Genomic DNA, 17,837 nt, shown 5'->3' on the forward strand with positions numbered 1-17,837 from the left:
TCGCAACGGACCCAACAATACCAATTTTTAAAAAATAGCTCCGTGTTGAAAATTTTTCATCATTAGCGTAAAAATCCCTTTAATACTGCTTCTTTATGCACCACAGCTACCCCCCTCCCTTCAATAAATGCCTAGGCCAGCAACTAGTCCATTGTTTCCTCCCTGAGCCTCTTCAGGCTTTTTCATTAAATTTCTATTACAATATGCTAAAAAACCTATTACCTATACATGTACATCAATATTCAAGACAAAAAGTACTGGAATAATTGCATACAAAGCTTGATATGTCAATTTGCTTGATGACTAGGGATATTCATTGAGATGAAACTGAAGAACAAATCCTGAAGATAAAGTGTGTGACACAAAGACATCATAAGTACATTTTTGGCAAAGGAGATTTGTTTAATGTTTATAAATTGACTGATAAAATGATACCTGCACAGCCACACTCATTATGTATTTTTGCTATTTCATTGTTTGATATATTGCAAACAGCGTGTACAAAATTGCAATAAAGTTCATGGTACCTTCTGTGCAAGGATATGATACTTGAACTAATGAAAACTGCTGCCATTTATATTTAGTCATAAAAGATAACACAGGCCTTCAGAAAGGTTTGCCTTCAGAAAGGTTTGCCTTCAGAAAGGTTAATGTACAATTCAATGTTAATTATCAAAGTATACAAGAATACCTTTTATACAAATTACACATCATTTGTGGTATGCTAGGTAAACAGTACATGTGTATTGTATATACAATATACCATCAACATTACCAGAAAGTGGTCAGGTCATTTTACCTAAAAATCAGCTGACATGCCTACATATGTCAAATGTGTTATCTTATCAACACTTTTTTTAAAACTAAATAATAGCCTTCTTTCCAGTTGGGCAAGATAGCTGACTAGTTACAGTGGTGCCTGCTATCCTCTGTTCTCACTGCCCTGAGAGCAAGTCTTGTGCAGAAATCTTGTTGAAGCAAGCTTAACTTTGACTGTTCTTTTCTCATAGCTCTGCTTTCTTATTTGGCACACAGCTTCATTTTCAATGCTTTCCTCAAAGGTGAAGTCCTCCTGGTACTCCTCCATGGCCCTGGAGAAAAATAGAATGTACAATGTCATGTCTATTTACAGTTGCTAAGAATTAGCAACAAAATTCACAACAAGTGTGAAGAATTAGCAAACTAGTATACTAGTATTCTAATTTTTACATAATTGAAGGCATTTGATAATCAAGAAAACTTGAGTATACTAGTATTCTAATTTTTAGATAATGAATCATTATACAAAATAAGTGATTTACCACTAGAATGACAGTTTGCTACCAGGCTACATGTATAACTTATAGATTATTTGCCAAACCTGTTTATGTAACAGTTACTTACAGCTACCAGCACTGTACCTGTATGTCTGCCCTCCCCCTTCGCCCTTCACATGACAGGCAGAATGTTATTCAAAGTGCATATTGTGAAAATTTCATAGTGTATTCGAAATATTCGGGCCCATTTGATTCTAATCTGAATGTGATCAGAGCTGTTTTCAATGCTGTTAGAATGCATTACATGTAAGAATCTCAATGCCACCTGTTTGAGAACTGTTTGTGTTTCTGGATATTATTAAAATTATCACTGGATTCAAAATTTTTACATTTATGCTCATTCTTACATGTATGCCCAGCCTGACTGAGTGGAGACTTGATACAAGGCTATATTGAACAGTGAATTTTAACTGTAGCAGTATTAATCCATTTGAAATATCAGTGCCTTACCTGGTACCGAGATAGAAGGGCAGTACAAATATTTCCTGTTCGGTGCACAATTCACCTGCATCAAACCTGCACTCACTGGTACTACTAGTAGTTTTATATAAAAGTGTAGGCATATGTGGATTTTTATTTGCTGCATTGACTTTCACATTGTATTACTTTTAAGTTCAAAAGAAATCCTGGCAATGATTTCCAGTTTTCTGTGTAATCTACATAATTCCTATGTTCTGGGTGACAGTGAGTGGTACAGGTAAAATGTGTCTGGTGCAGGTAATTTTCAAAGTTAATGTAACTTACTGGGGCAAAGAAAACTACTAGAAGCCCAGCTTAAGTTCCTTGTACATCAGCATGTGAAGCGGTTCCATTGGGACTCCTTCTGGTTCCCCAGTATTGCATGCTGCGACTCTCAATCCTACCCGCTGCCATTTCCTCTGCTTCGGCGTACTACAATACAATACAAAAATTGACAGAAACAAATATACATATGTCATATGTCAAATATACATATGCGCATGGTAAATACATGTAGATACGTATCAATTTACACATCATGACATTTCAGTAACTCCAAAACTACCTTTATCAGGGTCAGTTACTGATACATCAGCCTGGTAAGTGCCATACATATAATAGGTTGTAGATCTTTTTTAAAACATCCACAATGCTTTTTCTTGCTTTGATTGATGAACTCTTGAATACAGTGAATTGTGTTTCAATGTATTAGTATATTACAGTAAAAAAAACTTGCTTTCCCTTTTTGTAGGCTAATAGTATAACTTTGGATAACACCACAACACAGTACCAATTTGATGAGGATAGTTATGGAAGTAAAATATGCCTGATGGGGGATGATAATGAGTGGTGAGAAATGACTTTATCCTTTCCCTTTAATTAATAACTAGGGAGTGACAACTCTGTTTAGCATAAACAGAATGAGGGTCAAAGAAACATGAAATAAAATGCAACTCATGAATCTGTTTTATGACAAAATACATGAATTTTGAATTTTAAAAACATTAAATGTTCTATTTCTATTTAGATACATGTGTATAGGGAAATAGTAACCCGTAATCAAACTAATGCTGTCTTAGTGACATGTATGGTCAATGATGTAATGTCCTTCATAATATGACACTAAGCTCCTTGATAATACTACATCTAGTCAAGTTACGGTGTAACGTATAATTATACATGTACTAGTAGTTTGATGCTGCCCAATACTATCCAAGCAGAGGTTTGGGTTTTGGGGGTATTTTTAGCGTGTTTTCAAACTTTGGTGGAAAAAAAAATTCAGTGCAAAAGAGAAACCCCGATAAAAAAGCCTAAAAACACGCTAGAAATACCCCCCAAAACCCAAACCTCTGCTTGGAGAGTAGCTGCCCAACCCCATTCTGGAATGGAATCACCCGGGCGCGCGTACATTTGAATGCCGCCCCCCACCCCCAATACACATACAGACACACACCTACGTATACGTATATACCATTACCAAATCAAATGTATTACGTAGGCAGTTGATATTTGACTACTGAAATCTTCTTTTGGCTGCTAGCCACATATCCAAACATATTCACTGGCTATTTGCGAAGAAGAGAAAACAGCCCAGTCGTGCCTCAACGCAACGCGGATTTAGCACTTAAACAACAAGGACTGAGAGTCCAGTGAGCTAGTGACTAACCTGCAGAATATGTAGCCTATAAATGGTCCAGGAATTGGTCCAGGTCAGAGTAGAGATGAAGAGAAAATATAAATCGCCAGGCCGTCCCGTCTGTCGTCCATTTCAGCCAAGCCGGCAACCAACCGCAAGTCTAGTCTCGCATTATCTCGCGACGGATTTTACAACTCTCGCGAGGACTACACCCGACCGTTTATTTTCTATAGTAAAGCAGTGAGGTTACTAATAACGGTCATATCCTAGGAGGTGAAGAGAGCCTCTTAGCTTATTAGTTACTATATAACGGTGGTCACCGTTAGTAAGTAGTTACTATATATGGTATGTGTATCGGCTGGGAATAGTGATGTTGGCCTTGTTTTTGTTGGTCAATGGTTTGCACTTCTGGGTTTTCTTAGACTGATCTGAAGGTTTGAGCGCTTTGTTGAAAGTCCAGTTTTGGTAGCCACATTTAGCCAGGGCACCTCGGAGGTGTCTTTGTTCGTCCGTTTTGGCTTGGTCTGAAGTGACAATGTTGTCTGCACGATGGAAGAGAGTTTTGATCACTGCTAGTTTATGTTCCAAAGGGTGGTGGGAATCAAAAGCCAGGTACTGATCAGTGTGGGTTGGTTTCCTGTACACTTCGAAACGAAGGTTACCATCTGCCTCTACGATAGTTTTGGTGTCTAGGAAAGGGAGCATGTTGTCATGGCTTGGCTCCTGTGTGAACTTGATGTTGTCATCTATCATGGAGAAGTTTGAAAACAAAGCCCTCAGCACTTTCAATGACACTCCCCCGGCCAACTGGTTTCGATATGTAGATGACACTTGGTGCAGATTGAAAAAGAGGGTAGCTGCTGACTTCTTTGACCACATCAACCAGATAGATGACAACATCAAGTTCACACAGGAGCCAAGCCATGACAACATGCTCCCTTTCCTAGACACCAAAACTATCGTAGAGGCAGATGGTAACCTTCGTTTCGAAGTGTACAGGAAACCAACCCACACTGATCAGTACCTGGCTTTTGATTCCCACCACCCTTTCCCATCAGTCTAAGAAAACCCAGAAGTGCAAACCATTGACCAACAAAAACAAGGCCAACATCACTATTCCGTATGTCCAAGGAGTATCTGAGAAACTCCGACGGATCTTCCAAAACTTCAACATAGCCACTAACTTCAAACCTCACTCAACCCTCAGACAAAGACTGGTACACCCTAAGGACCGACCTCACAAGGGTACCAAGGCGAATGTTATTTACAGACTCAAATGTGAGGAGCCCAATTGTAACAACACCTACATCGGAGAGACAAGTCGACCGCTTAAAGTAAGGTACAAAGAACATTGCCGACCTAGTGCCAACGGCTACTCCTCAGCTATTTTCCACCACCTACAACACAACCAGGGTCACTCTTTCAAACTCGAGTCCACGGATGTCTTAGACCGCGAAACACGCTGGTGGGAACGGGGTGTTAAAGAGGCAATATATGAAAGAATATACAACCCCACCCTCAACAGGGAAGGGGGGCTACGGGTCCTGTACACTCTCTCCGGCACTTGGGATTTGGCACTCCCAGCCCGAGGATAGACAACACTTAAGCTCCTGTCCTGTATAACAGGAGCTTTCAGACTAATTTGCATCATCTTGTCTTGACTTGTCTGACTTTTGTTCCTTTTTCGACTTCCAAAAATTTGTCTTCACTTTATTTGCATATCAATCAACAGGTTGTGTATATAAACCTGCTTTCCCCTCTGGTCTCTCAGTCACTGACGAAAGCTAGTGGATACTAGCTGAAACGTCTGACGTTTTCAAAATCATATCCAGTTGCTTGAGTAACTGTTTTTTGGTTTATATTTTAGTTTGAAAAATCCTTTTTTATCACTCATGGCAAAAGGTGGTGACGTAAAGCAAAAGAAGATCACGTTTGGCGGGAAGGGAACAGAACCTGGAAAATTCCTAAGAATCTCCGGAGTTGCCGTGTCTGCTGACAATGAGATATTTGTGACTGATAGTGATAAGATAAACAAACGAGTCCAGGTCTTCAGTATAGATGGGACCTTTCTCCGCCTCTTTCCAACGGTACTGCCGGGTGAGAGTAAGACAATGCTCGAACCTCATGGTGTTGCTTTGGACGTGGCGCCTGGCTACCTGTGGGTAGTGGTAAGGAGAAGTAAATTGAATATATGGCCCCTTAGGTTCGTCAATGAAGACCATATCGTACAGTACAGTAAGAACGGACAGCCCATTAAAGAAATTGACGTAAGCCTCAAGGGCTACTATTTCGGCATTGCGATGGACGTGCGCAACAATAAAATTATCGTGGGAGACATAAGTACAATTATGATGTTTGAACCAAACGGCTCTCGTCTTTGGAGTTCAGAAGTGCGTACGAAAATAGGGATCTCGGGAGTCACATCGGACAAGGAGGGAAATGTCCTGCTGACGGATGGGTTTAAAACCATCCAGAAGTACAATCCCTCCGGAGTAAAGATACTTGAATTCGGCACCCGTGGAAAGGGGAAGGGGCAACTGAACTCTCCCAGAGGTATTTGTCTTGACACCTCTGGTCGCATCATTGTGGCAAACTATTTGAACCACCGGGTAGACATGTTCACAAGCCAGGGAAAGTTTGTCAGCACCATCGCGGACATTAGCCACCCGTGGGCTGTCGCTATGGGACCATGTGGAGAGTTGGTTGTGAGCAGAGTATTTGACCCCACTGTTACTATCTTCCCACGGCAAATGGTGCTTCCTTGAAGCCCTAAATTGTGTTCACTTTATGGTTGATTTTGTTATCTCTGCACGACTGATTCTCTTTTGTTTATGTACCATACACAATGTATTATCAAATGGTGCCGTATAAGCCCACACTGGCTGGGCGCGGGAAGCCTCATTCATTCATTGTAACGCGTAGATTGTCAAAATTGTTGTCTTTAAGAGGAAATTTACCAATCTTTGTGCACTAAATGGTTCTCCAGATGTTCAGGTCCAGACCTGTACCTAAATACGTCAGTGAAGGTTAGAAATCCACTTAATAAGATACACCAAAAAAGGTAGTGGATGATACTTGAAACATCTGACCGTTTCCAAAAGCATATCCAGTTGCTTGAGTAACTGTTTTTCTTGCTGTATCTAAATAAATACAGAAATTACAGATACAGCTATTAAGTACATGAGGGACTAACATTGCTTTGTAGTCTCTTTTCACTCCAGAATGTATTTGAAGTAAATATATATCCCTATATTGTTTAAATTGCTTGTAGGCCGTGGGTGCATTGCAAACTGCCATAGTGGTGACATGTAACTTTGTGGCTAAAAAAAAAAAGAAAAAAAAGAAAGAAATCAAAGCAGGCATGTGCAAGTGTATTATAATAAGCCTAAGGATGTACATGTACTAGTATTTGACTTTGTTGTCATCGTAGCAAAATTTCACGATCTGAGGGAAATGGACATTGCAGAGAAGAAGGTGTGTGTGTGTGTGTGTGTGTGTGTGTGTGTGTGTGTGTGTGTGTGTGTGTAAGAAATATAATTTGCTAAGTATCAATGGTAATGATAAGTTCACAGTGCAGAAGTGACTATAAAATGCAATATGCCTGTACAGCGAGTCTTCGCAGTAAGACTCTTAAGACTCTCTGGACTTTACTTTAGTGCCCATGCGAGGCTTTTTGTAATGTTTTAATTTGTATATGTATTGCAATGTTAATTTGTATTTGCCAGACAAGTAACTGTAAAAAATCAGTGTTATTCAGCATGTTTTTGTACAGGCCGCGAGGCTGGTTTTTATGAATAAACTGTTATAAAAACAGTGAATATGTAAGTATGGTAAACAAATTAGGAGTAACGAACATGCCAGGGAGTGTATATGTATATCATCCATGTATATTACTCCGAGTGTAAAGAGTACCAAGTCAAAAACTAAACGGCTGTATGAACATGTGTTTTTATTGGTGAGAATTTTCCCTTTAGCCATCCCAACTGATGTAAAACGTCAAAGCGGTAAAAGCTTGTTTGTAACTGATGAAATTAGGACGTAATTGTCGGCAGCCGCGCGCTAGGTCGGACGTGCACAGTCCAGTGTTGTAAGTTGTGCGGTCGTAGGTTTGCAGCGCGGGAGGGCCTCTTGCGAGCAGCCGCTAAGTGCAGTTTGTAATTCCCATAAAAAGGGATTGTGTGTATAGAAGTCGTTGGCAATTTTTTTATGAGATGTAGAGTAAGCTTGCTCAACATAGCATGAGCGATATCAACTGATTTAATGTAGAATCATAGGGAACACGGTCTCGTAAGGCACTCATTAATGCATGGTACATCTAATGTATCGAAAAAAAAACTCATGAATGAGACCATATGGCCGGTTTGTTTGACTGTTTGTAAATGTTAGCTGGAGGTTGTACTTTGTATGTAAACATCATCATGACTTCTACCCATATAAAAGAGGTATAATCATCATGTTATTCAGAATTATAGATAAATTTTAAAGATATTTAAAAACACAATTATTGGTATATCCTACTATCATACTTATGTAGAAGGCACAACAAGATGTAATAACAGTATGTACACATTGTGTACTTTAAATTAGGGACTGCATTAGCTCAGTATGTAGTCAGCTAACAACATGTTGTAATAAGGCCACATTAATTTAATTTGTTGTTTCTTGGATTTTGTCAGAAAAAAATATGAAGCGACAGGGCGAAATTTTGCAGTTGATTTTTTTATTAGACTAGATTAAATTGGAATCAATTTTTTTTTTGCAAATCAGAAGAAATGGACAGGGTGAATCCGACAAACAACAACTTAAATTGGTGTGGCCCAACAATACCTTAAATTTCACTATGTTGTAACAGTATCTACATGTATGTATGTAACAATTACTTAACGTTTGGGACCGCATTGTTAGCGGTAATAGTGAAACAGACATACATGTAACTGAGTAAATAGTGACACGTGGTTACTTGGAATGGACTTAAAGGAGTGACAGGTTAGGCGGAATAAAAAAGAAACATCCTGTGGTGAACCAGAACGATATCACAGGATCCAAAAAATCTACAATCAATGCTGTTGAATAAGACTTCAAACAAATTTGAATGTCTAATAATTTGACTTAAGTTTTTCATTCATTGCTCTGTATATGCAGTGTTAGGGTTATCACCACGGTAAGAAATAATTTGCTTTAGAGCCAGAAAACGAATAACATTGGAAAAGCGACAGATAAATTATGTATTACAGCTTACATGGTATTTGGATTATTCAGACAAATAGTGAAATTCATCCTCTACCAATCATGGGCACTGCTTTGGTCAACGGTGGTTCTCTGATACAAATTTGTTGGTAATTGCGTAGAGAGCATTTGGGAGAGGGCTGTGTACGTACATTTACTAGCGGTCGCTGTCAAATTCAGAACCTTCCCCCGAACACCAGCCGAACAAGGTTGGCTGAAGTTCGGGAACAGTGTAACTGGATTTAGTCCTTGCTTTTTTTTATTCCAACATGTAATTAGAAGACGTGGTGCCGGCACAAGTCTTTTCAGCTTATATTAATTCCGCCATCAACACAGGGGACAAATACATGACAGGACAATACTCATTTACACCTGAGCTAAGTGAGGAAAGTCGTGTAAAGTGCCTTTCCGAAGGCCACAAGATCGGTGGTATATCAGGACTCGAACCCAGGACTCGAACCTACGCCACACGACCCTACACAAGTTCTGCTTGTCTTTCGCTTCGAATTAAATCAAATTTAAGTCAAATGAGACCCCAGAACACGACGCTGAACTTATCCCAAATACCAGCCAACCACCAGCCAACCGTGGTCGTCCACTCCCGAATGTTTTTAACATTTTCAAACATTCGGCCGCTGGCAGAGCCGATCAGTATATATTATATAGTCTGGTTTATTGTTGTTGAACAAATAAATCCCAGGACCCACTGGCAGCCCAGATGCATTCGGCTGAATTGTTGGGTCTGGTTACAGAATACAATTACAATTACAAATGCAACACACAGCTGTTTACACACATAGGGATGAAATATAACCATTGTTTAAAATCTTAAATACACCATACTAGAATTACAAATATTCAAATATCTTAAAATAGCAATTTATCGAAAGGTTGTTAAAACGCTGCAGTAAAGATAAAATTTGATATGTCCTCATTGCTACTAGTACTCAAATTTTGTAGACTCGCTCAAAATTAACAGTTAAGGTGGCCGACAGTAGCCGACTTCGAGACCGCTGAACATCAGTCAACCCATATCCGACCTTACTCCCGACCTACTAACCATGGTTGGGGGGAGATCGTGTACCAGGCCAGGATGTTAAACCTTTCCGTCAACAGAATGACTGATGATATAAACAGTAGTATTCCAACATGGCTACCCATTCCATCTTTTAAAGAGTCTTGTTTCATTTGGAAAAAATCAGAACAGAATGGAAGAGAATGTCTCTACTTTTGATTTATAGACACAAATGCTAACACACTGTAGAAGTTTAGACGTTGAAGTAGTGATAGATAGTACACAATTTACGGCGCTTTCAGGTGCATTTTTTTCGGATCGATATTGAAAGTAAAGTAAAGATATTGAGTATTGAGAAAAAAATAAAATGGCATGAAACTCCAGGTAAAGTTCTAGAGAACACGAGTTAGTTTGGAATGTTGGATACTTACGACTTCCAATGATGTTGTACTAGAGGAGGTGAAGACACAGGCAGCTCTTGGCAGAAGCCGAGACGTTACGTTACGTTACGTTACGTGTCATCGACGTGTGTACGGCAACTGAAACTGCAGTTCCTAGATCAGGCCACAGCGAGTAATTTGTACGGATGACATGAGCGCGCGCATTAAGTTTCGCCTGATCTTGGAAGAAGAAAAAGAATAAATTTTGTTGCCTTCTGACAGTTGTTAACATGCCAAAAAAGGGCAAAGATGTCTGTTGCCATGACGGAAAGTGGATGGCAGATAAAAATATTAAGAGAAGAGACAAGAAAATCCTCTGATATAATGTTTCGTTTAGTACTTTGATGCAGTGATATGTGATATTGTCTGTGTATATGTGATGTTCCCACTGAATCAAAGCCATTTGTACAATGATTGACTCAAAATTTTAAAATGTAGGAACCTGGTTTTTCTTGGTCCGTCTTGTTTTTCGGCCGCTCGCATTAGATTTGGAGGCTGCGGAGGATGTTATCCATAACATTTACCTGCTGTGGCATTGATAGGATTTCTAGGGCCGTAAACAAGACGCTAGTCAGATCGATACTTAAGTTTCCACAACACCCGTATCCGGACGCCGGCAGCTACAGATGAAATGTTGCCGGGTGTTACTCTCCAAGCAGAGGTTTGAGTTTTTGTTAATTTTTTGCGTGTTTTTGCCGGGGCGTGCCCCGGCTTAGTGCCCGGTTTAATGCCATGGTGTTTTAGTGTTTGGTAGGTTCGATGTTTGAAAGCAATGCAGAAGCGATTTATACTGAGTGCCATGCCATAGATTAGTCTTTGTGGTTTTCGATAAATACAGCACTTAAATAAGATGACTTCACAATAAATTCACATTCATATTGTCATATACATACGAGTAGCGCAGTGCATTAAGTCACTGCCATCACATGAAAATTTCGTATCTGCTCTTTAAACTAAGGAAATATAATTTTCTTACGCTTGAATGAATAATGTATATAGGCTGCGGATCATACCATTCGAACCCGGGGGTTTACTACTTTTGCTATTTATTATAATGTCCTTTGTCATTATGTATAATGTCCTTGGTCTGACGAATTCTTTTGTGATGTTGTTTACAGTTGTTTGTGGCGGTAAATTTACAGTGTAAACGCCAAAATGGAACGAATAACGATTGAACAGGTTCGCGAAGAGTTATTTACGAACGATTCTGGCCAAAAATATCCCACTTCGGACGAAGATTACCTAGAAACTACCGACGAAGACAGAGAAGAAATCGTCACATGTTCGTGCTAGCAGACGCCAAGCTTCCGGGCGGGAATAAACCGCATGTTCAGCCTGAAGTAGACGACGTCGTCGTACCCGGGGAAGACGCCGAGGAGATCGTGAGGAGGCCGCGGGCGGGGTAGAGGTGCGGGTTCAGCTGACGGACGTGCGGCAGCGCCGGCCCCTCAAGCCGCTGACGTGACAACAACGTACCACCCCTGGTTGTGCTAGTACATTGCTAATGGAACAGCAGCAGTAAAGTCGTCTTACCTGGGTGACTTTTTTTCTCTCTTGCACATTATTCTGATGTTTTTATGGTTCCTCAGGAGCTGTGTACTGCTGGTGATAGATATTCAAAGGTCCCATAATAAATATATGGAAATGTGAAATGTGGGTTTTATTGCTATTTGATTGTTTTGTACTGATAATTCATTGATATAATCTAGTTGTTATTCATTTTTTGAACAAAAATATGTAAGCTTTCAGTTAATATTTAGCAACTACATGTAGATTGTTTTGTAAAGCTACAGGAAGGAGGGTACAATGTTGTAGTAGTAGACCTGGGCAGGGATTGTAGCACCCAGGAGAGTCTGAAGTCATAAACTTACATTTAGTAGTACCTGAGTGCATTTTTTTGTCTGATATGTACTTCTGGTCTTGTCAGAATTCATCAGAAACTGTATGACCCAGGTGCAAGTGATTCTATGGGTGCTGAGTGGATTATATTCCAGTATTGTAGAAGAAATGCATTTTATTGCCCTTTATACAGGTATTAGCTTTGTAATGAACATTATTAAGATGCTAACAATCCTCTGGGAAAGTACAAGTAGTAATCTTTAAGTTCATGTATAACAAGAAGCCATAGGCGACAATTCTCCGTGAAGTTTTATATATTTCAACAAAATCCCAAGCGTCAACGCCAGACCTACTGTGCAGACATTATAATTAGGCAACGGTTAATACCACGCTCGTCCCCAGCGCCCGTGGAGAAGCCATAGGTTATAGATCGTGGCTTAGCCCAGGCTATGGAAAATAAACTTTCTTTAATGCAAATCTGTCGTTTTTGTTTTCTTTGCGCTATCTAAAGGGTTAGGATAACCTACTCTACTCTGGCGGTATTGTCGTGCGCGCTCGCTAGTACGTAACGTTACACGGCGGCCATCTGAATACATGTACACTGCATTCTTTCTACTATCGGGACCTAAAACAAGACGCAAGATTCCTATTTTGGGGTATAAAATGCTGTCACAATGGTAATATATACCAAATAAAACGGACCTTTACAAAGTACCTCATTTGGTGACGCTATGAGGGTGTACCGTTATCCCTCTACATTTGCCCAGAAGGGAGTTAGTCGCGGAAGGAACTTAGCCACGGAGGGAGTTTTGGCATTCTTCGCCCGCGCCACAAACTCTCGTCCCCAGGACAGTTCACTCTGCTACCCAGCATGCTTTGCGCAATATGCGTTCTCGGCCCCAGGACACAAATACACGCTAATGCTTCCGCACTGTGTTGCTCTGGGGACCGCCGCGCGCCCAGATGTGGATTTAATTATAGCGCGCTAGCGGACGCTGCGGAGGAGCGTGGGTTAATACAATGAGGGCGCGTCACAAGCATAAAACATACAAAGAGCTAAATCCATTACTGCTCCCAGGGCGTGTAAAGATACTGTGCTTCAAGTTCTAACTTCATTTTAATTACACACACACAATCATTGCATTCACATAAAGATCGGACTATCATGGTCGTGTCTAGTAACAAAGACAGCCCCACCGTCTTACGGTGCCTGTACCTAATTAAGCGCGCCTGGAACAAGCCAAATTCCAGCAACAGTGGCGGTAAGCACCGCGAGTGTTACTACCGCCGGCCAGATAACCAGGATATCTGCTTACAGTACCTCTGCTACCAGACAACTGCCTAAACCTACGGTCTATTCCACAGGATTGTAAAAGTAGGGATGTTTCGAAAATAACCATTTACTCCAATATCAAAACAGCTACGGTAAAAATAAAAAGACGTGCATCATCCCGGACATAATGCAACACCACATGCGAAATTACACAGATATGCGACGTACGGCAGAATGCGTTTTGGCTGCGAACATCTTCCAAAAAACTTGGCATCTCTTAACCATGGGCAAAAACATCTGGAACCACTTATAAAAACCACCCCGTATCTGCATGAACTTTTACCTCCCCCCCCGCTATTCCAAACAACGCGTTTTTCTGGACCGTTCCAATTCGCCTCGTAATTGTAGGGGTGCGTCTGCGATATTACATTGACCGCGAAAGCAGCAACGGCAAAAATACACATTCGTGCATCAACACGGGCATGCCCGCAGACGGCGTATAAAATTGCGTGCCGATTACACGAAGAGAACCCAGTGTTTTGACTGCGAACATGAAAAATCAGCCGATTACAACACTCCGTCCGGAGGTCCTGACCTCCTTCACGGAGTAACAAGTATGGGTAGAATCTTTTGTGAAGCTACAAGAAGGAGAATACTATGTTGTAGTGGATCACCTTTTCAGCTGGGAAGGCAGTTCAGCACCCAGGAGAGTCTGTAGTCATAAACTTACCTGTAGTAGCACCTGGGTGCATTTTTGGTCTGATATGTACTTCTGATGTTGTCAGGACATCTCATGAATGTTGTAGTCTTAAATTGGCAGTTCTCGTGTGGCTTTGAGTATCATAATACATGCATTTCATAAAAACATTTTTATTGCATTATTACCTTTATTTACCCATTACTGCCTGCACTAAGTCACTTTTGGTAGGCATGTATAAAAAGTAGAGACTTTCCATTGATGTATAACATAATGGGGTTGTTTTAGATAAAAGTAGCCTAAAACAAGAGTTCCAGATCTCATACCTTCGACAAATGATGTTAACCCTTCCGGTTGACGAATTATACAATTTCAGTCATTGATTTCGCAAATAAGAGCCTCATTTGCATGATTACATCTCTTCAGTTGATCATATGCTCCACCCAATGACAACCTTATCTTAACAAAAAAGGCTATTCTAGCACTTCCTCATAAATTATGCAAATGAAGTCATAATTTGAATACATTATATCTATTGATGTTCACCTTCACTCAACTTCCAAATGCGGCAAGTATGAAATTCCCAGCAATTACAACTGTGAAATTATAACAATTTCCCATTAATTATGCAAATTAGGTCTTTTTCCACATAATCTATATCCTCAGATGTTCTTCACGGGCTCAATTACATGTCACAAGTGTTTCGTATTCCTATTATAAAACAAAGCAGATTAATAGAATTCCCTCATTATTTATGCAAATTAGCTACTGATTTGCATAATTGTAATCTGATTATGTCAAGCATCACTTCAGCTCCCTACATGCCAAAAATCACAATACATCGACCGGTTATCCTTCGAAGATTTTTCAACAAACGCCCCTGCAGTTCTAGAACAAGCCACTATGGTGCCCAAACTCATGTCACGTGTTTCGTACCCCAAGAGCTACCCCAAAATTCGTGACCCTAACATGTCCAGATCTCGAGATATCAAACCCAGAAGTTCTGCTGCAATACCAAGAAAAGCCGCCAGGAGGCCCAAAATCTAATCATTTTTGGCCTCTTCAAGACCTACCCACATACTAAGTTTCATGACACTGCATATTAAGCTTCTTGAGTTATGCTGTTCACAGACAAACAAATGTGCAGACGGACAAACGCTACTGAAAACATAACCTTCTTGGCAAAGGTAATAAGTAAAATAAAAGTAGTACCATATATTGCAGTACAGTCTGGAATCCCCAGCACAGGGGGCGTGTATAGGTCAGAATGGCCAGCAGGACAAGGGTTTTAAAACGTACATATCTAAGGAATAGTAGAAAACAACGGGTTGTAGCTAACAATCAGCGAAGCAGTTGGCAAGACGTCACGCCTGAACTTTTGTTGTAGATTTTTGCTTTTCGTTCAAGATGTTTTGTGAACAAGACAATCTTTTCTTTCTGTTTCAGTGACGCCTTAGACTGTCCTCTGCTACTTATACCAGTGACACAATAAAAAACAGAATCTTTCAGTTAGCAAAAGTCTATACTCAATAAAATTTTACAAAGTACACATTTATAACTTCTACTGAAATCTAGGCTCTACATTTTACATCCAACCAAGGAGGTTTAAAAGAGAGTTGTTGATCCAACCAAATTAGACCCTGAGACCAAACAGGCCATACTATTGATCACTGTGCATTTTGCACATACCGGACCAATCGTGCCATTGAGCACTGTGTATTTTGCACACATCAGACCAATCGTGCCACTGATCACAGTGTGCATTTTGCACATAAAGTCAAGCAAAGAACACGTATATTGTGAACAATGTGTGAATCTATTTTATCAGGAAAATGCCACCAAGGTTCAATGGAGATAATAGAGGCAAACAATGCACTGCAAATGCTTTAATGGCAGTTGTTAACCATAGGACTTACAGACAAGCAATTACCTGGACAATTCAGATCTTGATACTGATGATAGTATACTATTCATCAGTCTTCCTCCAATTACGCTCCAGCCAGGTTTTTTTACCAGTCCGGTTTCGCTCAGGCAGGTGACTTTTCACACCTTCTTTCTCACATGTTTGCCACGCATTTGAATAGGGCAGTCCATCAACCGGCATTTGCCTTGTGACCTGAAGTACTTCAGTGTGTCTGTTATTACCGGTCATTGCCCTTGTGATCTGAAGTGCTTCAGTGTTTCTGTTATTGTTTTTGGCATTTGTTGATGACAGAATGACAAAAAGTAAAACAATGAAGGTTGCTTGCTTCATTAAATTAATATTCATATACTAAAACGTAATTTATAATATAATTTTTAACAAGAGTGATTCAGACTCAACAGGACGAATGGAATGCACCTGGAAGTGATTGTTCTAAGGAAGCTGTACACAAGTTATCAAATACACAAAAATGACAAACACATGAATTTGGTACCAAAACTGCAGATCTATTAAAAAGCTTCAAAAAAGCAAAATGCACATACACGATTATAGTAACTAAGCTATTACTTCTCCTGGTTAGTAAATGATGGAAGCTCTAATTTACCTTTACGTGGAGATATCTGTAGATATCTCACAATACCTGACACAGTCCGCAGCACCTCTGTATATTAGATCCAAGATTATATTTTCCTTACAACTACAACACCTGCACATTGTTGGTTACAGGTAACTTTAAGCAGAGTTTCACTCCAAAGGAAATGTTTACATCTCACTAAAGCGTAGCCATTTTAACATCATGGCTTCTTGTCGACTAGCAACGCTTCTTATAACCTATGAAAGTAACATCTATTGAAAATGTCACAAGAAGTTAACAGTTATGCTAGTATATTAACGGTAGGATACCCTAGAAGTCTACAATTAAAGCCTTTGAATAGAACAGTATTCCGCTTAACTTTAAGTAGAAGATAACAAAGTTTATGTCAACCTACAAGCTTGCTAGCAATTAGTACATGTATATATCTTAATAAAGAGCATATATTTTTATACCACAATGTTTGACAACCAGCCTCACTACACTTTGTTTAGTTCCAGTCTTTTGCATTTTGATCTCTTTAACTGCTTCTGACGGTTGTCTATTGCAAACATAACGGCTACCATGTCGAACTCAATTACTTGACTTAAGCCTTTCAAAATGTTTTCCACAAAGCTGTGATGTTTGATCTCTAACAGGTTGGACATGTGGGCCACAGAACTGTGATGTTTGATCTCTATCAGGTTAGACATGTTGGCCACAGAGCTGTGATGTTTGATCTCTAACAGGTTGGACATGTGGGCCACAGAGCTGTGATGTTTGATCTCTAACAGGTTGGACATGTGGGCCACAGAGCAGTGATGTTTTATCTCTAACAGGTTGGACATGTGGGCCACAGAGCTGTGATGTTTTATCTCTAACAGGTTGGACATGTGGGCCACAGAGCTGTGATGTTTGATCTCTAACAGGTTGGACATGTTGGCCACAGAGCTGTGATGTTTGATCTCTAACAGGTTGGACATGTGGGCCACAAAGCTGTGATGTTTGATCTCTAGATAACAGGTTGGACATGTGGGCCACAGAGCTGTGATGTTTGATCTCTAACAGGTTGGACATGTCGACCGCAATGTTTGCTACACTGTGAGGGCAGCGATGGTACCAGGAAGCTCCCTTAACCGGCATTTTTTTTTTGCTGACGTTTTCTGTTTGGGTCGAAATTTGGTATTTTTGGTGGCGAATATTAGAACATCACAAGCATATTGAATCACAAATGGCTCTTAGATACTTTGTTCTTTGAGAAATCCAACATTTTCCCAATTTCTGGCGTTATGTTTGTTTCTTTGTTCCTGTGATGTTGAATTTGAATCGAATTTTAAACAATTTCGTTTTATTCTTAATATTCCAAACAAAACCAGTTTAGTTAATCGATGCCCCCGTTCGGGTTGCCAGCTTTTATATCACCATGGTTATATATGTTTAT

The 17,837-nt window shown here is 40.0% G+C and overlaps 1 long non-coding RNA gene across 1 annotated transcript; it reads right to left on the minus strand.

The window, feature by feature from the left end:
- Nucleotides 1–371: 371 nt before the first annotated feature.
- On the minus strand, nt 372–3,668 carry LOC109464034. Its single transcript, XR_002139858.1, has 3 exons — nt 3,442–3,668; nt 2,061–2,207; nt 372–1,091 (listed from the first exon to the last, which is right to left on the minus strand). It is a non-coding gene; the product is annotated as an uncharacterized LOC109464034 (long non-coding RNA).
- Between the last annotated feature and the right edge of the window lie 14,169 nt (nt 3,669–17,837).

This window comes from Branchiostoma belcheri, unplaced genomic scaffold (assembly GCF_001625305.1).
Source record: "Branchiostoma belcheri isolate BF01 breed outbred unplaced genomic scaffold, Haploidv18h27 scaffold130, whole genome shotgun sequence".
Taxonomy (NCBI): Eukaryota; Metazoa; Chordata; class Leptocardii; order Amphioxiformes; family Branchiostomatidae; genus Branchiostoma; species Branchiostoma belcheri.